Source organism: Tamandua tetradactyla, chromosome 14 (assembly GCF_023851605.1).
Source record: "Tamandua tetradactyla isolate mTamTet1 chromosome 14, mTamTet1.pri, whole genome shotgun sequence".
NCBI lineage: Eukaryota > Metazoa > Chordata > Mammalia > Pilosa > Myrmecophagidae > Tamandua > Tamandua tetradactyla.
This window is the reverse complement of record NC_135340.1, coordinates 63,573,954-63,601,481: the sequence shown is the minus strand read 5'-3', so window position 1 is coordinate 63,601,481 and position 27,528 is coordinate 63,573,954. Positions and strand designations below refer to the sequence as shown.

At 36.6% G+C, this 27,528-nt stretch overlaps 1 protein-coding gene and 1 pseudogene across 6 annotated transcripts in view; one reads left to right on the top strand and one right to left on the bottom strand.

Annotated features, from left to right (window-relative positions):
* GALK2 (galactokinase 2) overlaps window positions 1-27,528 on the bottom strand; it is a 207,016-nt gene that overhangs the window by 152,595 nt on the left and 26,893 nt on the right. The gene's annotated exons all lie outside the window — the stretch shown is intronic.
* Window positions 1,224-2,357, top strand: LOC143656088 (dnaJ homolog subfamily B member 6-like; annotated as a pseudogene).

Below are 27,528 nucleotides of genomic sequence, written 5' to 3'. Positions count from 1 at the left end.
AGAAGAATCAAATGGTGATATTTTGACTATCTCTTTTGTCAACTCACTCCACGGATTGGCAGTATCATTCTGATTATGGGAATCAGAGTCCTTAGTGCCTTTGAGTCCAGTCAGAGTAGAAAACCATTCATAAAAACCCATTTTTAAGATCCTGTTTCTTAAGAACCACTTCTGGTACCAAGTCGTACTTAGTTAGGGTTCTCTAGAGAAACAGAATCAACAGGAAATATTAGTAAATATAAAATTTATAAGTGTCTCACATAATCATGGGAACGTAGAGTCCAAAATCTGTAGGGCAGGCTGTGAAGCTGATGATTCTGATGGAGGATCTGGATGAATTCCACAGGAGAGGCTCGCCAGCCGAAGCAGGAAGAGAGCCTGTCTCTTCTGAATCCTCCTTAAAAGGCTTCCAGTGATTAGATTAAGCATCACTCATTGCAGAAGACACTCCCCTTGGCTGATTACAAATGGAATCAGTTGTGGATGCAGCCAATGTGATCACGATTTAATTCTATGAAATGTCCTTATAGCAACAGACAAGCCAGCACTTGCCCAACCAGAGAAACAGGTACCACCACTTGGCCAAGTTGACCCATGAAACTTACCACGACAAGCAGCTACAAGGAAAAATCTGGAATAGTGGAATGGTAGCCCATAACAAACTCTGAAATCTGTTCTGTAACTACTTGTTGAAGTATACCCTGAAAATTACTGTTTTTTCTTTCTTTTCTTTCTATATGGTTATATTTCACAATTAAAAAAACATTTAAAAATACAGCCCCACTTTCATTGAATAAATAAAGTTATTAAAGAACTATTCTGTAAATATGCATAAGCATAGATATTTATACAAGGGGACTCTACTCAACCTTGAAACTCCAGATATAGCTCTCATGCTCTATAGGTTGTTCCAGAGCATTGAAAAATTTATGAAATCTACCTAATGTTTGCTTCAAGATAACATTGAAACTAAACCAAGAAAAGAAAATTAGAGCTATGCCACTTATGAATATTAATGGAAAAGTACCTCATAAAATATTAGGAGACATTAGATATTAAGAAGATAATCCCATTACTAAGTGGGATTAATTCCAGTAATGCAAAATTTAAAATATTACAAAAATCCATTAAAATAATGTACCAGGAGAAAGGGAGAGAAAGGAAAGCGCAACAAATCACTGCCACCACCTCCACCAGTACCAGCCATGATGGAGCTGGGGGGAGACCAAGGGCCGCATCGCCCCCTCTCCTCCTTCCTGCCACTAGCTGCCAACCTCCTTGGACCTGTTCCAACAATCTGTTAAAACATGGTGGATTACTATGAAGTTCTTGGTGTGCAGAGACATGCCTCACCCGAGGACATTAAGAAGGCATATCTTAAATTGGCTCTCAAGTGGCACCCTGATGAAAATCCTGAGAATAAAGAAGAAGCAGAGAGAAAATTCAAACAAATAGCTGAGGCATCTGTGGTGTTATCAAATGCTAAAAAAACAGGACATCTATGACAAACATGGCAAAGAAGGATTAAATGGTGGTGGTGGAGGTGGAAGTAATTTTGACAGTCCATTTGAGTTTGCTTTACATTCCATAATCCAGATGATGGATTCAGGGAATTTTTTGGAGGATGGGACCCACTTTCATTTAACTTTTTTGACGACCCATTTGAGGAGTTTTTCGGAAACTGAAATAGGGGCACAGGATCTTTTTTCTCTGCCTTCAGTGAGTTCCCATCTTTTGGGGTGGATTTTTTTTTTTTTTGCATGGGCAGGCACCAGGAATCAAACCCGGGTCTCTAGTATGGCAGGCGAGAACTCTGCCTGCTGAGCCATGGTGGCCCACCCTGGATTTTCTTCTCTTGATACAGGATTTACTTCATTTGGTTCACTAGGGCATGGGGACTTACTTCATTTTCTGCAACATCCTTTGGTGGTAGTAGGATGGGCAACTTCAAATCTATATCAACTTCTACTAAAATAGTTAATGGCAGAAAAATCACTACAAAGAGGATTACTGAGAATGGTCAAGAAAGAGTAGAAGTTGAAGAAGATGGCCAGTTAAAGTTCTTAACAATAAATGGTGTGGCAGATGAAGAAGCCTTTGCAAAAGAATGCAGGTGAAGAGGACAAAGTGCCCTACCTTCCCAGCCAGCCAGTGTCGGCTCACTGAAGTCTCTCAGACCTGCCACTTTATCCATATATGTATCTAACTATATTTGTAAGGACAAAGATGAGCAAGATAAACCTCAGGTCACCAGCAACCGTGATCCCTTCATTTATTCAGCAGGATTCAAAGAAGGTGGCAAGAGGAAGAAGCAGAAGCAGAGAGAGGAGCAGAAGTTGACCAAAGGGAATCACTAGAATGGACTTACCAGACACATGCACACTTTGACACCAAATGCTCACATAACATTGGAGTATGGTCCTGTGTTCTGTGTGTGTTTTGGTTGTACAAACTCTAGATAGAAGACATTTTATTTAATATTATATACCAAAATCACACTTATTTTTAGCAGATCTATGGACGTTTGGTCACTGTAGATTAGGGATGTCAGAAGAAGTGAGTTGATGATAATGGTTGACAATGATAGAAATTTGGAATACAGCCTAGACTTGACTTTGCTTTTCCCCAGCACTAAATCTTTTGGTATTTTCCTATACCGTTGTTAAGACTCTAATTCATTTTCCCTAAAGCTCTATCTCATTCTTTTCAACTATTTAACCACTATACAAACCACTGAAATATTTATAGCTTTAGAAGTATAACAGAATACAGATATTGAGTTTGTGCTCATGAAATTACTTTTTTCCCCAATGATAGTAGAGTATTTGAAATTAGAATATAATTAAGTATAACATAATTTAAAGATAAGGAAAATTATACATCGAATCATGAATACAAGGGTACTTCTTTTCATAAGTTTAATACCTGAGTATGAATTCCTCAAAGCAATCTGGACTTTTACATAGTAGACCAACAGTGATTCATTTCAGATATAAAATCATTCTTGTTATTTATTATTTTGATTTTAATTCTCTCTAGTCCAGATTCTACTTCAAATATTATTTAATTGTTGCTTAATCCCATCTTTGCCCCCCTTTGTATCCATAATTGTTCTTTTAGCACATCCACAGCATTCTACAAAACTTTGCTTTGCAATACCATCTCTAGCTCATACAGTTTAGAGTCATACTGGAGGAAAAAAAATAGATGAAATGCACACACACACATCTAAACATACATATAGTCATATACACATACATACATACCTGCACATTATAGAACAATTAGGTTGAACTAAATTATTTCAATTTGTAAACATTGGCTCCTTTTTAAAAAATAATTTTATCCTAGCAAAATTCTGCCCAGCTTCCTGTAATTATTTCATCTGCATGATATATTGCTTCTTAACCTTTTTTTTAATTGACCACCGAATAGAAACATAGGGAGCTGTTGTTCATAATGCTTTTTCCTTTGTTCTCTTAGAAATAAGGGCATCATAAAAAACTTGGATAGGATTTTAAAATGTCAGCAATTTTAATCAAGCAGTGTCAAAACCCAGGTATTTTTTTGGCATGCTACAGTTTGGTACCATGTAGTCTCATGGGTTTTGAATCCAGAAACAAGTGTAATCTTTGTTTTTAAAATGACTGTTATAGGAAGTTTGTTTTGTTCCTTTGAATTTGGTGAGGAGGATTCTGCTGGGGAGATTTGCCCTGATGTATAACACTTATTGTGGGAAATGTAACAATTTCCCACAAAAGTATAGAGCATATGAAGTGCCACATAAATAAAATGTAAGCTTCAATTTAGTACAATTAATTTGCCATTATTTATAAATAACAATAAGTTGCACTGCTATTAGTAATTAAAAATAAAAGCAATTTGTCATCATTTAAAATAAATAATAATGTACCATATCAATAAATCTAAGGAGAAAATAATAAAATTACTTCCATAGATGCTGAAAAAACCTTCAATAAAATTCATTCCTGAAGGGGTTTATATTAAGATGGTTAATATAATATATATTATTATATATTATATATAATATGTATAATTTTATATATATATATAATTTCATATATATATATATATATATATATATATAAATCAGACATATCTAGCATCTTAATTAATGGAGGAATACTAGAGACATGTCCACTAAATAAAAAGCAAGGCAAGAGAAATCAATCAGATACATAAGAATTGGAAAAGAATTAAATCTCTATTTGCAGATGATATAAGATACCTGAAAAAACAGAATAAATGATAAAACCAGTTCAAGCAATAGAACAATTCACTAGATAGCAGGATATAAAATTAGTATACAGAAATTAATAGCCTTCATCAATGACCAGATATAGGCTATAATGGCAGAGAAAATTTCATCTTTGAAGGCAAAAAAAAAAGATTACTTAGTAATAAATTTAACAATGTGCAAAATATCCTTGAAAGACACAAAATAGACTCAAAGATATGGAAAGATACTCTTGTTCATGGATAAGAAAATTCAGTATCATAAAGATGTCTGTACTCACCACTTAATTTACAAATTGACCATAATCCCCACAAAAATACCAAAAAGATTTTTAACAGAAGTAGACAAGTTGATAGAAAAGATCAGGTGAAAAACAAATACAGGAATAGTCAACAAAACACTAAAAAAGAGAAGCTGGAAGGAAGGATGGCCCTACCAAATGTTAAAATATAGTTGTGAAGCATGTCACTAGGTGAATGGACCTTGAGGACAATATGTTGAGTGAAATAAGGCAGAAATGAAAAGGCAAAAATTATAATGCCTCACCAAGAGGGACTAACTATTTTCTACAAACATGGAGATTTGAACTTGAGAGCTTAGGTTAAAAGGGGAAGATTTATTGTAAAAGTTCCTAAATTGTAAGCTCCTAAAGAAATCGCATCTATTCCTGGGTTGTAATGGTTGTTTCTAAATTTTGGGATACTGAGTTTGTGTATAATCTGGTTGTTCCCTGGAACTTCAGGTATCTGTGTGAAAATTGACACTCAAAGTGAGTTCTGCAGCTTTGAAAGTCAGCATTACCCCATACAGCAACTGTTTAAAAAGCTGAAAAAGAGATGAGACTTCAATTAGAGATATGAATGAGGCAGATCTGGTTAGGACTAAGATATATCAGACTAAAGGGTGAAGGATGATAATGGCTGTATTTTAGAACTTTAACTTCTGTATGAGACCAAAGGAAGTGATGTTTACTTGGTGCAAAATTTATAGTTTCTGAGCACACTGTCTAAATTATCTTGTATGTTAAGACAAGTTATCTAAATTAACTTGTATGTATGTTATTCGAACACCTTAATTACCATAATGGAACCCTGAATAGGGAGTGAGATCCTGTGGGTTTGTACAGGTTAGTGTGATGCCCCAATATATCCCATAGTAACTTGGGCAGAGATTTAAAGAGTATTTGCAAGGCCCCCTTGAGTGACTGGGGTAAAATGTGGAAATATTAAACTTCCCCACCTGGGGAATTCCTGATATTCTCAAAAGCATTAGGGACTATTAATTTAATAGACCAAGTCCTCAATCTTGGGGCTTGCCCTTTTGAAGCTTATTCCTGAGGAGAAGCTAAGAGTACTATAATTATGCCTAAAAGTCATCTACGAAGAACCTCTTTTGTTGCTCAGATGTGGCCTCTCTCTCTAGGCCAATTCTACTGCTGTGCTCCCTCCCCTTTCCCCTATGTGGGACATTACTTCCAGGGGTGTAAATCTCCCTGGCAATGTGGGATATAACCTCTGGAGTTGAGCATGGACCCAGCATTGTGGATTAAAACAACCTTCTTGACCAACAGGAGGAAAAGAAATGAAACAAAATAAAGTTTTGCTGAAGGATTTGAAATAGTCAAGATGTCATTCTGGAGGTTATTCTTATGCATTATAATAGATATCCCTTTTTAGTTTTTAGTGTATTTGAGTACCTAGAAGGAAATACCTGAAACTGTTCAATGATAGTCCAGTAGCTTTGATTCTTGAAAATGACTGTATAACCACATAGCTTTTACAGAGTGACCGTGTGATCGTGAAAACCTGTGGCTGACACTCCCTTTATCCAGTGAATGAACAAATGAGTTAAAAATGAGGACAAAAAACAAATAATGCGGGCAGTGATAAAGGGTATGGGATTTTTGGGGTGTTCTTTTATTTTTTATTTTTATTTTTATTATTTTTTTGGAGTAGTAAAAATGTTCAAAAATTGATTGTGGTGATTAGTGTGCAACTATATGTAATACTGTGAGCCACTGATTATATACCCCGGATGATTATATGGTATGCGACTATATCTGAATAAAATTGCTTTATAAAGTAATAATAATATAAGACCTCAGTAATGAAAACAATGATACCAGCATATGGATAGACAAGCAGACTAGTGGAACATAATGTCCAGAAATAGACCCAGTATATATTGAAATGAAGGTGGCATCTCAAAGATGGGACAGAGACTAACTTTTTAATACATTACTGGTACAACTGGTTACATTTTGAAAAAGATAAAATTAGATCCAGATCTCATACCATACACAAAAATAAACTCCAAATGGATGAAGTTTCTATAAGGAAAGAAAGACCATATAAGCAGTAGAAGAAAACATCCTACAAGTATATTTCAGTATAACTCAGGTATAGGGAAAAGGTTTTCTAATTATGGTTCAAAATCTAGAGTCAGTGCTTTTAATTTTGACAAATTTAACCACATAAAAATGGAAAGAAAAAAAAACTTTTGCATGACAAAAATCCCAACAACCAAAGTAAAAAAAAAAAAATTAAGAAAACAATACAACAGATATCACAGATAAACGGCTAATATCAAAAAATTGAATGAAAAAAAAAGAACAAAAGCCAGAAAGAAAAAACGAGCAAAAGATAGGAACAAAAATTTTATAGTGAAAGACTTTAAAAATGGTTCTTAAACATATGAAAAGATGTTCAAACTTACTTATAAAGAATGTAAATTAAAACTACAATGAGATACTATCAGATTGGTGAAAGTTAAAAAGTATAACAACACACGCTGTTGGAGATGTTCTAGGTGAGCAGGTATCCTTCCAGACTGTTGTTAGGAATGCAAATTGATTCAATATTTTAGAGAGGAATTAGGCATACATAGTAATTTTTAAATTTATTTTGTATTAGAGAAACTGTAGGTTTACAGAAAATACAGACCCCAATACTCCCTCTCACACCCTCAGCTTTTTTCTATTAATAACACTTCATATTAGTGTGGCATATTTGTTACAATTGATAGTCAATATTATTATAATTATATTATTGGCTTTAGTCCATACTTTACATTAGGGTTCAATGTTGGTATTCCACACTCCTATGTTTTTTTTTCTTTTAATTTTTATTCTTGTAACATATGTACAGCCTACAATTTCTCCTTTTTAGTCACATGCAAACATATAATTCAATGGTGTCATTACACTGACAATTTTGTGCTACCATCACAATCATCCATTACCAAAATTTTCCAACACCCCAAACAGAAACTCTGTACCAATTAAATATTAACTCCCCACTCCCTACAACTAACCAGATACCAGAAAATTACAACTTAGTTTCTAATTCTTTGAATTTATCTATTCCAAATATTTTATATCAGTTAGATCATACCATTTATTTCCTTTTGTTATTTGGCTTATTTCATTCAACAAGACATCTTCATGTTTTACATATCACATGTATCAGGACTTCACTCCATTTTATGACGGAATAATAGTCCATTGAGTGCATATAACACATATTGTTTATTCATTCACCAATTGATGGATATTGGACTGCTTCTTTTGGCAGTTGTAAATAGTACTGCTATGACAGCAGACTGAAAATATTTGTTCAAGTCCCTGCTTCTAATTCTTATGGACATATACCTATTCAGCTAGTGATGTGACAGATTTCCTTGAGTTCCAGAAGCTAGCAAAACCAAACAAATCAACGCAAAAAAAAAAAAAAAAAAAAAAAACCACCTTTCACGATGCTTGCAAATGGGCTCTTCGCTGGTGCTCTGCTTCAGAGTTTAGTGCTCCTGTTAAGAATATCTGCCCAAGGTAAATGTGAAGTGCTGTGTCTTCTCCATCATTTCTGAGGCTGTCTTATTCTGGACTTGAGCTTGCTATGGACGAAGGAATTTCCCCATGTACAGGAATTAGAATGCCCCCTCTACTCCTGAGTGCTCTGATATATGTCTAAAGAAGGCAACTGTTTGCCTCAGGCTACTTTGACTTAATTGTTTCTTACACTGCTTTACCTGCCTGCAAGCTGCTTCTGACTGCAGATCAAGTTTTGGAAGGGTGAGTCAGAAACAAGTTTCCTGGTTCAGCCCTTCAGGCTGGCACTCAATAGATTGGCACTGACACATAACCACCCCAGTATGCACATAGGCATTACTCTGCTCCCTCCAGAACATGGCTAGGTCCCCACAATGTGAACAAAGGCTGGTTACATGCTGTGTGGGTGTGGGCATGGGAGAGGGGACAGCAAATGCACCAAGGACTTCTGTTTTTTAAAGCTGTATTTTCATTTGGCACTAACCCATTTACTGCACTGCAACCCTTTGTTTTCCAGAGTCCTGAGGAAGATGATTCTGCCAGGTTTTGCTAGTTGTTCAAATATTTTGTAGGAGAATAGTACCGTGGAATATCTTACACATCATCTTGATCAGCCAGAAACCATATGCAATAATTTTGACCCAGCAAAAGAACTTCCCCTGAAGATAGACTTCCAAGAATATGAAGACACATATATTTAAGGCTATGAGGCAGAATTGTCTCTAATTGCAAATTATTGGAAACAACCTAAATTCCCTCACATAACAGAGTACTGGAATAAATTATGGTATGTTTACAAAGTACTATGCACGTATAAAAAATTAGGGAAATACTCTAGAAACTGCTATCAAGTAACTTGCAGAAAATTTGTTTAAAGAAAAAAAGCAATATGCTTTATCTTCTGAGAGAGGCTATAAGTATTAGCATTCCAGTAGCAATGAGCATACCTAGTGTCTGGATCTTGGTTTCAAAAGAAAGCAAAGGTCCTAAAGAAAATGGTTGATTCCAGAGCTAGTGAAGAAAAAGTACAATATGAACCTAGGGCATCTTGCTATGCAAGAAAGAAAGGCGGTGCTGAAGACAGCAATGTTGTAAATTAGGACTTAAGGGATGATTATGATTACTGAATCATTATATTGATATTCCTTTTTACTTTCCGGTATATTAGAGAAGACAGAGGGAAATACCTGAAATCTTTGAACTATAATCCTGCTATCCTGATCTCTGATAATGATTGTATAGCCCTTATCTTGTGTCCCTGTGATGTAAAAACCTTATGACTGACCCTCACTTGTATACCTTTATCCAGTTTTTCAACTTTGGAGTTTTATGATTACTAAAGTTAGCCCCTAATATTTATTAATGAAAGCCTTTAGTCAGTCCAAAACTAACCCACCCCAATTCCAAGACTATCTTTGATAGAGGAAGCTGGTTGTAACAAAATGGGCCTACCTAACATGCACAGTAGCTTGAACTTTAGCCGGTAAGTGATCTATACTTCATTATAGGTATATATAATACTCAAAATCATGCCCATCATATTAAGGACAGCATTTCCTTATGTACATTCTCCAACTAAATAATCAATCTGTGTATGCTCAATTACACTTCTAATTACAACATCTGGAGTTACTATGCTCATTATCTTAAAACCTGTCCAGACAATCTTTTGATACCATAAAACTAACAGAATTAGGGCAGTTTGGCTGTCTGATCTCTTGCTTCATGCCTAGCAATAAATTCTTTCTCTCTTTGAAACCATGGTGTCCCAGGAACCGGTCATTCGAGCACATCGGGCAGAGAACCTATCATTTTTGATTCATATTGGTATGTCTGTAGGATACAGGAGCCCACTTTAAGTGGCTCTCACTGTCCAAGTCTGGAACAATTTGAGTACCAAAATAAAAATAATAATAGTAACAGATTGTAACCCATAAAATAAAATAAGAATGTATGAATCCATACTGGCAAAAATAAATGGAGGAAAAGGAAAAACACTTCCTTATGTAGAATGCCAACCAATAAATGCAAAAGTATGATAGTATTAGAAAAATCACCACTTAGTGAACATCACAGTAATAACTGATTAAGGCAAGAATCATAAATGAATACTAAAAGTAGTGGAGATCAACATATTCACAAAGAATCTCACCAAAAATACTTATTAATCACAAAAAAAGTGATTTTTACAGTGGAAAAATCAGGCAGATGCCTCCTTAATCACTGGTAATGCAACAAACAGACACCATGTGGCTCTGATATGATGCACAGTGAACACAAATCACTTCATGGTATTCCTACCAAAAAGGCATAACCTGACTCTACTCATAGATTAGAAATATCGGATAAACTCTTTTAAAGTATAAATATTTTAAAAAAGAAAAAGTGTTAATCATACCTTTTATACAGATACAAAATGAACATGTGGTAAAGATTTTATTTACCTCATTAACCAGTGACAGACCCAGGAAAATGTTATAACAAGTTCCAAGAAAAATCCAAAATATTACCAATATAGAGTTAATAAAGAATTCTGAAATGAATTTACAAATAAATTCAAAAACTGGCAAACCAGTAAATAGCCACAGAGCTACAATCAACTGCATTCCACCAGGCACAATTTGCATTTCTGTGAACAAGAATCATTTGTATTACTATCAGTTTTATATAACTTATAGATTTGTAAAATAGCTTAAATACAATGAAAGGCTCAGTCTTCACAGAATCAGATAGCTACTAGTTTTTCTTTGAAGGTACTGTAATTTTTTGGTCCAATTCTAGGTTTTTCATAATTTTTCCCTACAGTCCAAACCAGGGATATTGTAGAAATAATCTGCACTACTCAAAAAAGTCAAAGACATAAAATACAAAGAAAGGCTGAAGAATTCCACAGTAAAGGAGATTAAAATGATACACACAGTCAAAATGTGCCCTGGATTGGATCCTTAACCAGAAAAAAAAAATTAATGCTATAGTTTGTTTTTGTTTTTCATTGTTGTTGTTATTTTTGCTTTGGCTATAAAAGTCATTGGCAGAATAATTGATGATGGATGAATTCTGTTGATTAGATAAGTGTTGCATAATTATTAATTTTCTGATTTTGATCATTATACTCTGGTTATGTAAGAGAAAGCTTTTGTTTTTAGGAAACACACTCAAGTATTTAAGATTAAAGAGGCATTATGTCTCCAACTTAATTTCAAACTATTCAGAAAAAATCTAAAATAAAATATGGGAAGAATGATAAAGAAAATATAAAATGTGATATGTGGGGACTGGGAAAAAAGCTTACCGCAATTTTTTTTTACGATTTTATTTTTTCTGTAAATACTAAATTATTTCAAAATACAATGTGTTTTTAAAAGGAAACATTTACTTATGTTTTACTAAGAACTCTGCTTAGAAAGGAGATTAATAACAGTCTCTGACTTTGAAGGATATAAAAAATCTAGCAGAAGATTTTTTATTTTTTATTTTATTTTTCTTATTATTTATATTTATATTTATTTTTCTTATATTTATAAGAAAATAAACAAAACAATACAGAATGATAAGTGGTCATACCAACCAAATACAGTTCTTTGGGAGCAAAGAGAACAGCCATTTAGCCCCTAATGTGGGAGAATATGGGTGGTAAGATAAACAGGAGAGTAAATTAGAGAAGGCTCTCTAATTAAAGCAAGAGTTGAACAGAATTTTTAAGGCTGATGTCATTAGTGGGGTGGAGTAAAGCATTTTAGGCACATGGAATGAAAAGGCCCAGCTTGCTGCGTTCAAAAACTTATAATTAGGGGATGCAAGGGTAGTTCAGTGGTAGAATTCTTGACTGCCATGCAGGAGACCCAGGTTCTATTCCAAGCCATGCACGTCTCAAAAACAAACAAAGAAAAAAACAAACAACAAAAATTCAACAAAATGGTACTGCAATAACAGGATATTCACATGGAGAAAAGAATGAAATGTCACCCCAGCCTTACAGCAAACAAACAAACAAAAATAACTTACAATTAATTAGGAGTTTAAATACACTAGATGAGATAAGGGGGAGAGGAGCATGGGCACAATCAAGCCCTAGATATTAAGGGACTTATATGTCACATTGAGGAACCTGGCCTTTTAATACATAGGCAATGGATATGGACAAATGTTTAGGGATGGAGTGAAATCATCAATTTTGCATTTGAAAAGCTCATTGAGAAGAGTAAGGAAGATGAATTGTAGGAAGGCCACACAGAAATAAAGAAATCTAAAAGGAGACCATTGTAATAAACCTAAAAAAAAATTGCTGAGGGTAGAGCTAGGAAAGAGGGAGTGAAAATTAAATTAAGGTGAAAGTAAGGAATCAAGGAATTGGTGGCTACTTAGATATGGGAAAGAGAAAGAAGAGTATAACTCCCAATTTTCAGGCTTAGAGCTTTGTATAGCAGGTCAATGTTTCTGCCTGTGAAAATTTTATACAGACAAAATTCAAGTTCGGCTGAACATTTTATTAATTTATTAAGGTTTATTTATTGATTTATAAACGTTTATTAATTTGTTCCTACAAACAAGGCAGCAGAGTCAGAATGAGTATCCTAAACTGTCTTAATAACATAATTTTGAGTAATCAAACTTTGTGACATTTTTCCAGACTATCTTGGGAGGACAATCTAATTAAGTCTTATAGCTGCTTCATTGCCAAGAGGCTTACCATTGAAAATTTTACCTTTGAAATTCAAATGCATGGAGGCTATAAAAGGAAACTTGGAAAGTATTTTTCCTTAATAAAGAACTGCTGTATACAGTGCTTATCTAAGCTTTATGCCTAATTCTCTAATAATGAAGCAGTATGGTTATAATTTGGGGAGCAGCTATATATTTACCACTCTGGCTAGTCACTAGCAATTCTCTGTCTCTTAAAATGTAGTTACTGAAAATCCCCCCCTCACCTCACCCCCAGCAAGAGTATAATGAGCATTGTCAATACTGAAAAAAAGTGTTGCTACACGGATCATATTGTTAAAGGGGAATTCACCAAAGTAACTTTTTGGCCTAAATTGCTCACTCTGGTGTTCTAAATGATTATTTGACTTAAGGGGTTTTGGAGTTTTTGTGTGTATGTGATTTTTTGTGTGTGTATGCATTCTAGATGATGTAATTGGAGGTGAGCTAATTATTGAGCATGCACAGATTGATTACATACTTAGTAACTGAATATATACAAGAAAATGGTGTCCATAATATGGTGATAGGGCATGACTTTTAGTATTGTAATGAGGTATCCATCACTTGCAGATTGAAGTCTAAACTACTGCACATATCAGACAGGCCTATTTTGGTTAGATCCAACTTTGGTTATCAAGATAACTGGAATTGGGGTGGGTTGGTTCTGGGCTGACCCAAGACTCTTCATTAATAAACATTAGGGGCTGTCTTTAGTGATTACAAGACACAAGTCCAAAATGGATAAATAGGTACAAATAAGGGTAAGTCACAAGGTTTTTAAAATCACAAGGGCAGAAGATAAAGGTTATACAGTCATCAAAAATCAAGGAAACTAGATTACAGTTTGACAATTTCAGGTATTCTGGCTATTTTAACAGATAGTAAAAGGAAATAACTATCTGGATTATGAGAGACTGTTTTATATATGTATAACCTGGTAGTTAGAGATGAGAATGAAGCCGATTGGGTCAGAATACAGGGGTAAGGAAGACATTGCCTGTATTTTAGAATTTCACCTACTCTTTGAAACCAAAGGAAGAATGTTTTACGTCCAGAACCTAGGTTTTTTGTAGCACATAATCTAACTCAACCGGTCTAGATAGATCATTTAAACAATCCAAACAGGGAGCCCAGAATAAGAGTGACAGGCTTTAATCCTGTATAGCTTAATGTAATGCCTGGACATATCCCAGAGTATATTAAACAGATAATCAAAAAATATTGGCAAAATCCCTTGAGGGATGGGAGAAAAATTACAGAACTATTAAACTTTACCATTAGGGACAACCCAAATCAATAGGCCAAGCCCTGATCTTGAGGCTTGCTCTTGTGAAGCTTACTTACATAGCGGAGAAGCTCAGCCTACTTATAGGTATGCCTAAGAGTCACCTTTGGAGGACCTCTTTTGTTGCTTAGATGTGGCCTTTCTTTCTCTAGGCTCAACTCTGCAAGTGAAACCATTGCCGTCCCCCCTACATGGGACATGACATCCAGAGATGAGTCCAGCAGTTCCAATGAAGGTCCTCAACAAACTCTCAGGAGAAGCTGGCTAGGCAGTTGTGAAGATGTAAGAGTCCAAGATCTGTAGGGCAGACCACAAGCTGGCAGCTCCAATGAAGATCCTCAATGAACTCTCAGGAGAGGCTGGCTGGCTGAAGCAGGAAGAGTGATGTCTCTTCTGAGTCTGCCTTAAAAAAGCCTTCTGGTAATTAGATTAAGCATCACTTATTACAGAAGACATTCCCCTTAGAATGTTGGATGTTGCCAACATGGTCATGATTTAAGTCTATGAAATATCCTCATAGCAATAGACAGGCCAGTGCAACAACAGCCCGACCAGACAACTGGCACTAGCACCTGGCCAAGTTGATACATGAACATGACCATGACACTGAGCATGCACAGACTGATTATACACTTAGTCACTGAACATATATAAGATAATGGTATCCTCAATATGATGATGGGTCTGACTTTTACTATTATATTGAGGTATGGGTCACTTAGAGGTTAAAATCTAAGCTACTGCATATGTCAGGCCCATTTTAGATCCAGCTTCGGTTATCATGATAACTTTGGAATTGGGGCAGGTTAGTTCCGGGCTGACCCAAGTCCCTTCGTTAATAAACATTAGGGGCTGTCTTTAGTGATCACAAGACTACAAAATCCAAAAACCAGATAAAATGGGTACAAGTGAGGGTAGTAACAAGGCTTTTACAAATCACAAGGGCACAAGATAAAAGCTATACAATCATTATCAGAGATCAAGAGAGTCAGATTACAGTTCAGAGATTTCAGGTATTTCCCTGTCTCCTCCAATATATCAGAAGGTGAAAAGGAGTATCTATATTATGATTCAGCAAACAATCAAGTAAATAATTCAAGCAAAATTCATCCTAACTTCTGGGTTACATAAGCACTGATAATCAGAGTATCATAGAGTGAACATGTGGTTCACTGCAGGGATCAATGAATTAAAATTTCAGGAAATAAGACATGTATTTTCAATTATAGATTGTGACCTTGGGCAAGTCTCTTATTCTGTCTGCCATTCTGCTGCTTCTTCGATGTCAATATATCCATCATGACATTACAGAAAATTTTAATTTTTAATGTAACTTTAAGATTAATAGGTCATTGATATGTATGTTAACGGTAATTCATAGCAGTTGCTCTATGCCTCATTTTGCTCATCTACAAATTAAGTGTAATAATAAAATTCATGACAAAGGAATGTCTTGAGGATTAAATAGGTACACAATAATTATTGGTTATTAATATTTTATTGTAATATTTGAGAATTTAATATATGTTAAAGATGGCACTTCAAAATATGGATAATCGCCAATGGAGATACAAGGTGATTTGAATTCCTATTTTGCTCCTTCCATCACATAAATTCTTCCTGGATCAGAAATTCAAGTGAAAAATGAAACAATAACTATATAAGGATCTTGAAACATAAAATCATGATGGTAGAGATATAAATAATAGATGGATAGAATAATAGAATGGAAAATGTTGAAGAGTAAATTAGTGCGCAAAAAGATAAGGCCAAGCAAAAGTGGACATTAAGGCCAAAATTAAAGCTATTTAGAAGGTAACAATGAGGGCTAAGTCAAAACCCTTGAAAGGCAACCAAAATGGTTCTCAGAGAAATTCTTCAATGCATATAAAAAAAAATCATGAAAATAAATTAAATATGCTAACAATGTCGAATTTTTCTTGAATCCCATGATCCTGGAAAACAGTGCAGGTTAAGAAATCACTCACCATTCATGTTACTGACCAAGAAGGCCTTAATGTCTCCTTAGCTTGACTAAACTTTAGACAGGTTTACCTTGACTTCCTTCACCTTGGCCCTTAGAGAATCCAGATGGAACACATGCCACCTGACTATGACAATAAGCTCAGGAGTAACTCCAGGCAATCAACATATCTATTACTTGACCTCCCTGTCCAGTAGGCGTCTATTAGCCTATCCCAGTTCTTAAAAACTCTCCTTCCCTCTGTTTCCGTGTCATGGAGACCTCTCTCTTCCTTATTGTGATAGCCTTCTGCATTCCCATCCCCTTCTCTCCTAATACCTTTATGGTTCCTCTTCTTCACACACAAAGCTTTGAAAAAAGTCCTCCTTGCTTGTTTAACATTGTTCAGTACAATTTTTCTTTGATAATGTATACAACTCAAGAAGCTGGGAGAAAAAAAGCAACAAAGAAATTCGAAAAAGAGAATTAAAATAAAAATGCAGAATTTAAAGAACTAGGGGGGGAAAAGCAGATTATTACCAAAATTAAAAGCTGGTTCTTTGAGAAAAAAACCCAATAATATAGACAAACCTTTGGTTAGTCTTATAAAATACAATCAATATTAGAAATGAAACAGCTATAGATTCAAAAGTATTTAAATTTGTTTCATCTAAGCAAAATGAGTGATTTTTTTCCTTAGAAAACTAAAAATTTCCAAAATTTACAAAAGAGATTAAAAATAAGCAAAGAAACAGAAATAGTCAAAAATGTGTTCCTTAGACTTCCAGGAAGATGGCCAACTACAGTAGCTCGAGATTAGCCTTTCTCCATGGAAAAGTTAGAGAAGAGACAGGAGGGTGACTGAGGCAGTGATTTGGGAGTGCAGCTGACCTGGGAGAGCCTTCTGCACCACATGGGGCAGCCCTGGTTGCAGAGGCCAAGGAACTGAGAGGAAGAAAGCTGGAGCCTGGCATGGAGGCACAGAGCCTGCATGAGTGCACAGATGGGAACACGGGACTAGGAAGTAAGCCAGGCTGCACTCCTTGGGCATGCTACCCTCACCAGTGCAGCCCCATGACTGGTGACTCACCCCATACCCGATGCATCTGAAACCCATCACCTGCTCCCATTCCACACGCTCCAGGTGCTCCCACCCCACCAGCCCCCAGTGCACGTACCTGCCCCACATCCCCACAGCATATGCAGCCCAACCCACCCCTCCCAAGTACTACCTCTCCCTCCCTGTTCCCTGCAGAATGTTACCAGCACATAAAGGCTGTGGGCACTAACCTCTATACCTAGGCTACCCCTGTCCTCCTGCCCACAGTGTCGCACAGCCTCACTCCCAACTCTGGCAATCAGTTTATAGCACTCCCAAGCCATGCATGCACACAGGTCCCCAATTATGTCATTCTGCTTTGGGAACCACACTTTATAGCAGTCCTAGAACTGTTCATGCACACAAACCTCAGCCTCACTTCCCAGCTCTGAGAAAGTGTTGACCTGTGCAGCCAGGTCACTTCTGACCCAGTCCATGAGGTATAACGCTGACCTACTGCTATAGCTCTATGCATGTGCACAAAGAGTCCTGTGCCTTAGACCAGTGCACATGAGGGTTATGCCCCCCAGACAGGTGCACCCGCACAGCTACAGCATCCCTGGGTGCTGGGTACCCATGTTCACAAGCATAAGCATAACATCCCCAACCTGTGCCTCAACCTGTGCTGAAACAAATCACCATACTGAGTGCCCCACCCATGCCCTGCTCCCTGCTGTACAACCACCCCACAAACACAAGGCCTTATTAGACTACTGAAAGAAATCAACTTCCAAAGTAAATCAATCAAGATATTTACATGCGATGAAGACAGCAGAAGATCACTAAGCATATCACAAGATAGCCCTGCCTAATGACCAAATTAAAACACCAGAGGAGTAACAGATGTTGGGGCAACTAATCAAAGATGTTCATACAACTCTACTTAATAAAATATGTGGGATAGCAAAAGACATAAAGGAGATCGAGAAGACAATAGAAGAACATAAAGAGGAATTTGAAAGAATAAAGAGAAAAATACCAGATATCACAGAGATTAAAGTTTCTGTTGACCAAATAAAAAACATACTGAAGGCACACAACACCAGATTTGAAGAGACAGAAAAAAGAATAAGTGATATAGGGGACAGGATAATGACTTCAAAGACTCAAAACAACAAACAGCAAAAAAAGATGTAAAAAAATGAATTGGAACTCAGGGAAATGATAAACAAAACAAAGCACACAAATATAAGAATCAGTGGCATCCCAGTAGGAAAAGACAGGGGTAAAGGGCTAGGAAGAGTATTTGAGGATATAATGGGGGAAATTTTCCCCACCCTCATAAAGGACATAAATATACAAGTCAAAGAAGCCCAACGAACTCCAAACAGAATAAATTCAAATAGGCTTTCCCCAAGGCTCAAACTAATCAGTCTGTCAAATGTTGAAGAGAAGCAGAAAATCCTGAAAGCACCAAGAGAAAAACAATCTACTAAGTACAAGGAAACCAAATAAGACTGAGCTCAGACTACCCAACTAGCACCCTGGAGGCAAGAAGGCAGTGGTATGATATACACAAAATCCTGAAAGAGAAAGACTTCCAGCCAAGAATTCTGTACCCAGCCAAACTGCCCTTCAAAATTGAAGGAGAGACTAAAGTTTTCATAGACAAAGTCCTGAAAGAATCTGTCAGCAAGAGACCAGCCCTACAAGAAATATTAAAAGGAGTTCTGCTGGCTGAAAAAAAAAAAAGAAAGGAGAGGGAGGTCTGGAGGAAGGCACAGAACTGAAGAGTACCACTAAGGATAATTTAAAGAATACAAAGAGAAAGAGGGAAAAGAATATATAGATCTGACACATAAAATTCAAAAGATAAGATGATGGAATTAAGAAATGCCTTTTCATGGCGGGCCGCGGTGGCTCAGCGGGCAAAGTGCTTGCCTGCTATGCCGGAGGACCTCGGTTCGATTCCCGGCCCCAGCCCATGTAACAAAAAACGGAAAAACAAAATACAATAAAACAAGAAAATGTTTAAAGATGTTTCCCTTTCTTCCTTCCTTCCTTCCTTCTATCCTTCCTTCCTTCTCTCTGTCTTTCCTTAAAAAAAAAAAAAAAAAAAAAAAGAAATGCCTTTTCATATTTGCAAAGTTCTCTTGGAGAAATGGTGAGAAAGGGGGGAAATTCAACTTCCCCAAGTGGAGAATTCTTGATATTCTCACAAGCAGTGGGGACAACCAAAGCAATAGGCTGAGCCTCTGATCTTGGGGGTTGTTCATATGAAACTTAACCCCACAAAGGATAGGCTAAGCCTACTTAAACTTAGGCCTAAGAGTCACTCGCAAAAGAGGTTCACAAAAGAACCTCTTGTGGGGCTCAGATGTGGCCTCTCTCTCTCTTAGCCAACATGACAAGCAAAGTCACTGACCTCCCCCTCTCTATGTGGGACACGACTCCCAGGGGTGAGGACCTTCCTGGCAATGTGGGACAGGAATCCTAGAATGAGCTGGGACTCAGCATCAAGGGATTGAGAAAACCTTCTCGAATGAAAGGGAGAAGAGAGAAATGAGACAAAGTGTCAATGGCTGAGAGATTCCAAACAGAGTCCAGAGGTTATGATGGAGGTTATTCTTACATATTAAATAGATATCACCTTTTTAGTTAAGGTGTAATGGAGAGGCTGGAGGAAAGTGTCCGAAAATGTAGAGCTGTGTTCCAGTAGCCATGTTTCTTGAAGATGATTGTATAAGGATATAGCTTTTGCAATGTGACTGTGTGATTGTGAAAACCTTGTGTCTGACGCTTCTTTTATCTACCTTATGGACAGATGAGTAAAACATATGGATTAAAGAAATGCCTTTTCAGTAATAACTTTGAATGTCAATGGACTAAATTTACCAATCAAAAGATATAGATTGGCAGAATGAATTAAGAAACATAATCCACCTCTATGCTGCTTACAAGAGACTCATCTTAGACACAAGGATATGACTAGACTGATAGTGAAAGGATGGAAAAAGATCTCCCACATAAATTGTAACCAAAAGAAAGCAGGAGTAGCTATACTAATATTGGACAAAATAGACTTTAAATATAAAGACATCATAAGAAACAAAGAAGGACACTATATATTAATAAAAGGGACAATTCACCAAGAAGAAATAACAATCATAAATGTTTATGCTCCCAATCAAGGAACCCCGAAGTACATGAGATAGATATTGGCAAAACTGAAGGGAACAATAGATGTTTCAACTACAATAGCAGGAGACTTCAATACACCACTCTCCTCTATAGATAGAACAACCAGACAGAAGACCAACAAGGAAATAGAGATGTTAAACAACTTGATAAATTAATTAGACCTAACAGACATATATAGGCCATTGCACCCCAAAACACAAGGATATACATTTTTCTCTAGTGTTCATGGAGCATTCTCCAGGATAGACCATATGCTGGGGCACAAAACAGGTCTTTATAAATTCAAAAACATTGAAATTATTCAAAGCACTCACTCAGATCACAATGGGATAAAGCTAGATCTCAATAACCAACAAAGAACAAGAACATTCACAAATATATGGAGATTAAATAACACACTCTTAAACAACCAGTGGGTCAAAGAAGAAATTGCTAGAGAAATCAGTAACTATCTGGAGATAAATGAAAATGAGAATACAACTTATCAGAACTTATAGGATGTGGCAAAGGCTGTTCTGAGAGAGAAATTTATTGCCCTAAATGCCTATATTTAAAAACAAGAAAGAGCAAAAATCAAGGACTTAACAACACACCTGGAGGAACTTGAGAAAAAACAGCAAAATAACCCTAAAGCAAATAAAAGAAGAGAAATAACAAAGAATAAAGCATAGATAAATGAATGAGAGAACAAAAGAACAATAGAAAGAATCAATAAAAACAAATATTAGTTCTTTGAGAAACTCAATAAAATTGATGGATCATTAGCAAGACTGACAAAAAAAGAGAGAGAATGCAAATAAACAAAATCAGAAATGAGAAGGGATGCACTGCCACAGACTCTGAAGAAATAAGAGGATACTGTGAACAATGATACGCCAACAAACTAGACAACTTAGATGAAATGGAGAAATTCCTGAAGACACACAAACAAACTACACTGACTCAGGAAGAAACAGAAGATCTCAACAAACCAATCACAAGTAAAGAGATTCAATCAGTCATCAAAAATCTTCCTACAAAGAAAAGCCCAGGGCCAAATGGCTTCACAAAGGAATTTTACCAAACATTCCAGAAAGTACTAACACCAATCCTGCTCAAACTTTTCCAAAAAATTGAGGAAAAAGAACTCTACTTAACTCATTTTATGAAGCTAATACCATTTTAATACCAAAGCTGGGTAAAGATGCCATAAGAAAAGAAAACTACAGACCAATCTCCCTAATGAACATAATGCAAAAAATTCTCAATAAAATATTAGCAAATTGAATCTAACAGCACATTAAAAGATTTATACACCATGACCAAGTGAGATTTATACCAGGAATGCAAGGATGGTTCAACACAAGAAAATCAATTAATGTAATACAGCACATTAACAAATTAAAAGGGAAAAATCACATGATCATCTTGACTGATGCTGAAAAAGCATTTGACAAAATTCAGCATCCTTTTCTGATAAAAACACCCCAAAAGATAGGAATCAAAGGCAACTACCTCAATATAATAAGGGGAATATATGAAAAACTGATAGCCACCATCATACTCAATGGAGAGAGACTGAAAGCTTGCTGAAATATGTTCTACAACTAATTGTGGTGCTGTGCTTTGAAATTTATAGCTTTTTTGTATATATTTTTTTCACAAAAAAAAGTCAATTGTGATAATAAAAAGTATTTAAGCCTACTAGCCTCCTATATTCTGGAGCAAATAGAAGGAAAAATATGAGAGGATCATATGGTAGCCCATGACAAACTCTGGGATCTATCCTGTAACCACTTTTGAAGAGTGCTTTGAAAACTATTGCTTTCTTATTTCTTCACTTTGTATATATGTTATACTATACAATAAAAAAAAGTTAAAGAAAATATCATGTGTTAGTTCTGTTGGACCTTCAAGAAAAAGATGACCCCTCCCCCATGTACCCTGCCTGGTGACATTTAGTTTTGGCACAATGCCTTTGCATTCAGTGGAAGTATATTACAATGTTACTGTTGACTATAGACCCTAGCTTGCATTAATTGTACTTTTCCTGTATACCATTCATTTTCAACACTTTGCAATGTTGTACAATAATCATCATCATTGTCCACTCTAGGCATTCCTAAGTTATGTCGTATCAGTCTTTATCCTCTTTATGGTTTCATATGTGCCCCCAACTCTTCTCCCTCAATCATAGTCACATTCAGCTTCATTCAGCATACCTATATTATTATGCTACAATCAGGTAGCATTGTGCTATACATTCTGAATTTTTACAGTCAGTCCTGTCGCACAGTCTGTATTCCTTCAGCAACAAATGCCCACGCTCTACCCTGCTATGTCTAATAACCTGTGCTCTCAACTTCAACTCTTAAAGTTCACTCATTAATATTAGTTCATATTAGTGAGGCTATACAATATTTGTCCTTTTGTTTTTGGCTAATTTCACTCAGCATAGTGTCCTCAAGGTCCATGAACATTGTTACATGTTTCATGACTTTATTCTATCTTACAGCTGCATAATATTCTATCATATGTATATAACACAGCTAGTTTAGCCATTTGTCCATTGATGGACATTTGAGCTGTTTCCATCTCTTGGCAATTGTAAGTAATGCTGGTATAAACTTCATTGTGCAAATGTCCATTTGTGTCCTTGCTTTCAGATCCTCTGAATATATACTGAGTAATGGGATTGCTGGATCATATGGCAGTTCTATAGTTAGCTGCCTGAGGAACCACAAAACTGCCTTCCAGAGTGATTGTACCATTTTATATTCCCACCAATAGTGGATAGGTGTGCCTCTTTCTCCACATCCTCTCCAGCACTTGTCATTTTCTGTTTTGTTTTTTATAATGGCTATTCTAGTGGGTGTCAGATGGTATCTCATTATAGTTTTGATTTGCATTTCCCTAATAATAGCCAGTGAAGTTGAGCATCTTTTCTTGAAGCTAGGCCATTTGTATTTCCTATTCTAAGAAGTGCCTGTTCATGTTTTTTGCCCATTTTTTAATTGGGTTGTTTGTCTTTTTGCTGTTCAGTTGAAAAATCTCTTTATATATTCTGGATACTAAATTCTTATCTGATATGTGGTTTCCAAACATTGTCTCCTATTGTTTAGGCTGCTTTTTTACTTTCCTGACAAGTCCGTTGATGCACCAATGTGTTTAATTTTTAGGAGATCCCATTTATCTATTTCTTTTCTCAATGCTTGTGCTTTGGGTGAAAGGTCTAGGAAACCACTTTCTATTACAAAATTTATAAGATATTTACCTATATTTTCTTCTAAAACGTTCATGGTCTTACTCTAACGTTTAGGTCTTTGATCCATTTTGAGTTAATTTTTGTAAAGGGTGTGAGATATGGATCTTCTTTCATTCTTTTGCATATGGATATCTAGTTCTCCAAACACCATTTATTAAAGAGGCTGCTCCATCCCAGATGGGTTGGCTTGATCGCCTTATCAAAGACCAATTGTCCATAGATGAGAGGGTCTATATCTGAACACTCTATTTGATTCCATCTGCCAGTATATCGATCTTTATGGCAGTACCATGCTGTTTTGACCAAAAATCATAATATGTTTTAAAGTCAGGTAGTATGAGACCTCCCACTTCATTTTTCTTTCTCAGATATTTTTAGCTTTTCGGGGCATGCTGCCCTTCCAAATAAATTTGGTTATTGGTTTTTCTATTTCTGTAAAGTAAGTTGTCAGGATTTTAATTGGTATCACATTGAATACATAAATCAATTTGGCTAGAATTGACATCTCAATTATATTTAGTCTTCCAATCCATAAACACAGCATACTCTTCCATTAACTTAGGTCTTCCATGATTTCTTTTAGCAATTTCTTGTAGTTTTCTGTGTATAGGTCTCTTGTAGCCTTTCATCACTAGTGTATAGAAACACTACTGATTTTTTGGATGTTGATCTCTGTGGTAGTTAGATACAGTTGTCAACTTAGCCAGGTGAAGGCACCTAGTTCTATTGCTGTGGACATGAGCCAATGGTATGTGAACCTCACCTGTTGCTGATTACATCTGCAGTTGAGTTCCTGCTGCAATGAACGATGTTTGACTTAACTGGCTGGTGCTTAAATGAGACAGTGCAACGTAGCACAGCCCAAGCAGCTCAGCATACCTCATCTCAGCACTCACAGCTCAGCCCAGGCCTTTGGAGATGCAGAAAGAAGTCACCCCAGAGAAAGTTGTTGGAACCCAGAGGCCTGGAGAGAAGGCCAGCAGAGACCATCCTGCACCTCCCCACGTAAGAAAGAACCTTAGTTGAAAGTTAGCTGCCTTTCCTCTGAAGAACTAACAAAATAAATCCTCTTTTATTAAAAGCATCTCTGGTGTGTTGCATTCTGGCAGCTAGCAAACTAGAACAGATTTGGTACTGGAGAGTGGGGTGCTGCTGCAGTTTGCAAATACCAGATATGTTGGAATGGTTTTTTTGGATGGCTAAGGGGAAGATTTTGGAGGAACTGTGAAGAGAATGATGGAGAAGTCCTGGAGTGCTTGAAGAGACTGTTGGTGTAAACAGAACCACTGCCAATCTGGACAAAGGGGGACACAGAGGGACAAATTGGAGTTTGCAGAGTGAGAACTATGGATGCTCAGGTCTGAAGCCAAGATACCTCGGCCAGGAGAGTGGACCCACCCATATACATGGAGAGGGTGAGTTCACTCTGAAAGGTGAGGATGTGTCTCCCACCTTGTTGCAGTGGAAGAGTCGTGCAGCCTCAGGCCTTGGAGAAGGTAGAGCATGTTCCTTGGGGGATTGGGGAGAGCCTGGCTGCCACTACATGGAGGGGTTGAGTGTGTGCCCCGGAAATGGCAAAGAGCCCAAGGGTGGCCCTGATGCCTGGAGAAAATGGAGCCAAGAAAAAGGTGGTCTCCTCAATGTTCCCCAAAGTTGATTTGGAAAGAGGCGGGCCACTACATAGGCCCTTGGAAAGGGTGGGACTGCTGCTTTCTAAAGCTGAAGGATAAATGACTTTCAGACTTTGAAATCCAATGGTGTTTGCCCTGCAGGTTTTCTTTCCAATTTCTCCCTGTGGTTCCTGTGACTGTCCCTCCGTTGCATATTGGCACCAGACAACTTGTTTTGAGATTCACAGGCCCACAGCCAGAAGAGAATTTTGTTTCACCTTAATATTGTTTAAGGTGATGCATGTTGTTGCCAAGTTGACAAGGGATGGACATGTGGTAGCTAAATTCAGTTGTCAACTTGGCCAGGTGAAGGCACCTAGTTCTGTTGCTGTGGACATAAGCCAATGGTACGTGAACCTCACCTGTTGCTGATTACAACAGCAGTCAGCTAGGAGGAGTGCCTGCTGCAATGAACAACGTTTGACTTACTTGGCTGGTGCTTAAATGAGAGAGCGCAACATAGCACAGCCTAAGCAGCTCAGCATACTTCATCTCAGCACTCGCAGCTCAGCCCAGGCCTTTGGAGATGCAGAAAGAAGTCACCCGGGAAAAGTTGTTGGAACCCAGAGGTCTGGATAGAAGGCCACCAGAGACCATCCTGTGCCTTCCCACATAAGAAAGAACCTTAGTTGAAAGTTAGCTGCCTTTCCTCTGAAGAACTAACAAAATAAATCCCCTTTTATTAAAAGCCAATCTGTCTCTGGTGTGTTGCATTCCGGCAGCTAGCAAACTAGAACAGTCTCATACCCTGTCACTTCGCTGTACTCATTTATTAGCTCTAGTAGCTTTGCTGTTAATTTTTTGGGATTTTTGATATATAGTATCATGCCATCTGCAATACTGAGAGTTTTGCTTCTTCCTTTCCAATTTGGATGCCTTTTATTTCTTTTCCTTGTGTAACTGCTCTGGCTAGAACTTTCAGCACAATGTTGAGTAACAATGATGACAGTGGACATCCTTGTCTTGTTCTGATCTTAGAGGGAATGCTATAATGTTAGCTGAGGGTTTTTTCCCCCCATATATTCCCTTTATCATGTTGAGAAAGTTCCCTTCTATTCCTACCTTTTGAAATGTTTTCACCAAGAAAGGATGTTGAATTTTTTCAAATACCTTTTCTGCATCAATCGAGATGATTATGTGGTTTTTCCACTTTGGTTTGCTGATAAGGTGTATTACATTAATTGATTTTCTTAAGTTGAATTAGCTTGCATACCTGGAATAAATCCCACTTGGTCATGGTGTGTAATTTTTTTAATGTCCTGCTGGATTCAATTAGCAAGTATTTTGCTGAGGATTTTTATATCGACATTCATTAAAGAGAATGGTCTGTAATTTTCTTTTCTTGTAGTATCTTTGTCTGGCTTTGGTATTAGGGTAATGTTGACTTCAGAGAATAAATTAGGTAGCTTTTCTTCCTCTTCAAGTTTTTTGAAGAGTTTGAGCAGGATTGGTACTAATTCTTTTTTGAATGCTTGGTAGAATTCCCCTTTGAGGCCATCTTTTTTCTGGACTTCTTTTTCAGGAGCTTCAGGATGACTTATTCAACCTCTTTACTTGTGATTGGTTTGTTGAGGTCATCTATTTCTTCTCAAGTCAATGATGGTTGTTCATACCTTTCTAGGAAGTTGTCCATTTCATCTATGTTATCTAGTGTATTAGCATAGAGTTGCTCATAGTATCCTCATTACCTCCTTTATTTCTGAGTGGTCAGTAGTTATGTCTTCTCTTCCATCTCTGATTTTATCTATTTGAATCCTCTCTCTCCTTTCTCTCTCTCTTTTTTTTTTTTTTTTTTTTTTTTTGGTCAACCTAGCTAAGAGTCCATTGATTTTATTTATTTATTTATTTTTGCATGCTGTATGGCAGGGTCACATTTTATTATTTTTTCCACATGAGTATCCCATTATTGCAGCATCATTTGTTGAATTTTTGTTTGTTTGATTTTTGTTTGTTTTGCTTGTTTGTTTTTTGGTAAGTGCATGGACCGGGAATTGAAGCCAGGTCTCCCACATGGCAGGCAAGAATTCTATCACTGAACTACCCTTGCACCCATTGATTTATTGATTTTCTCAAAGAACCAACTTTTGGTTTTGTTGATTTTCTCAATTGTTTTCATAGTCTCAATTTCATTTATTGCTGCTCTTAACCTTCATTATTTCTTTCCTTTTGTTTGCTTTCATATTAGTTTGCTGTTCTTTCTCTAACTCTTCCAAGTGAACTGCTAATTCCTCGATTTTTGCTTTTTCTTCTTTTTTATTATCAGCATTTACGGCAATAAATTTCCCTCTCAGTACTGCCTTTGCTGCACAATTTTTGATATGTTGCATTTTCATTTTCA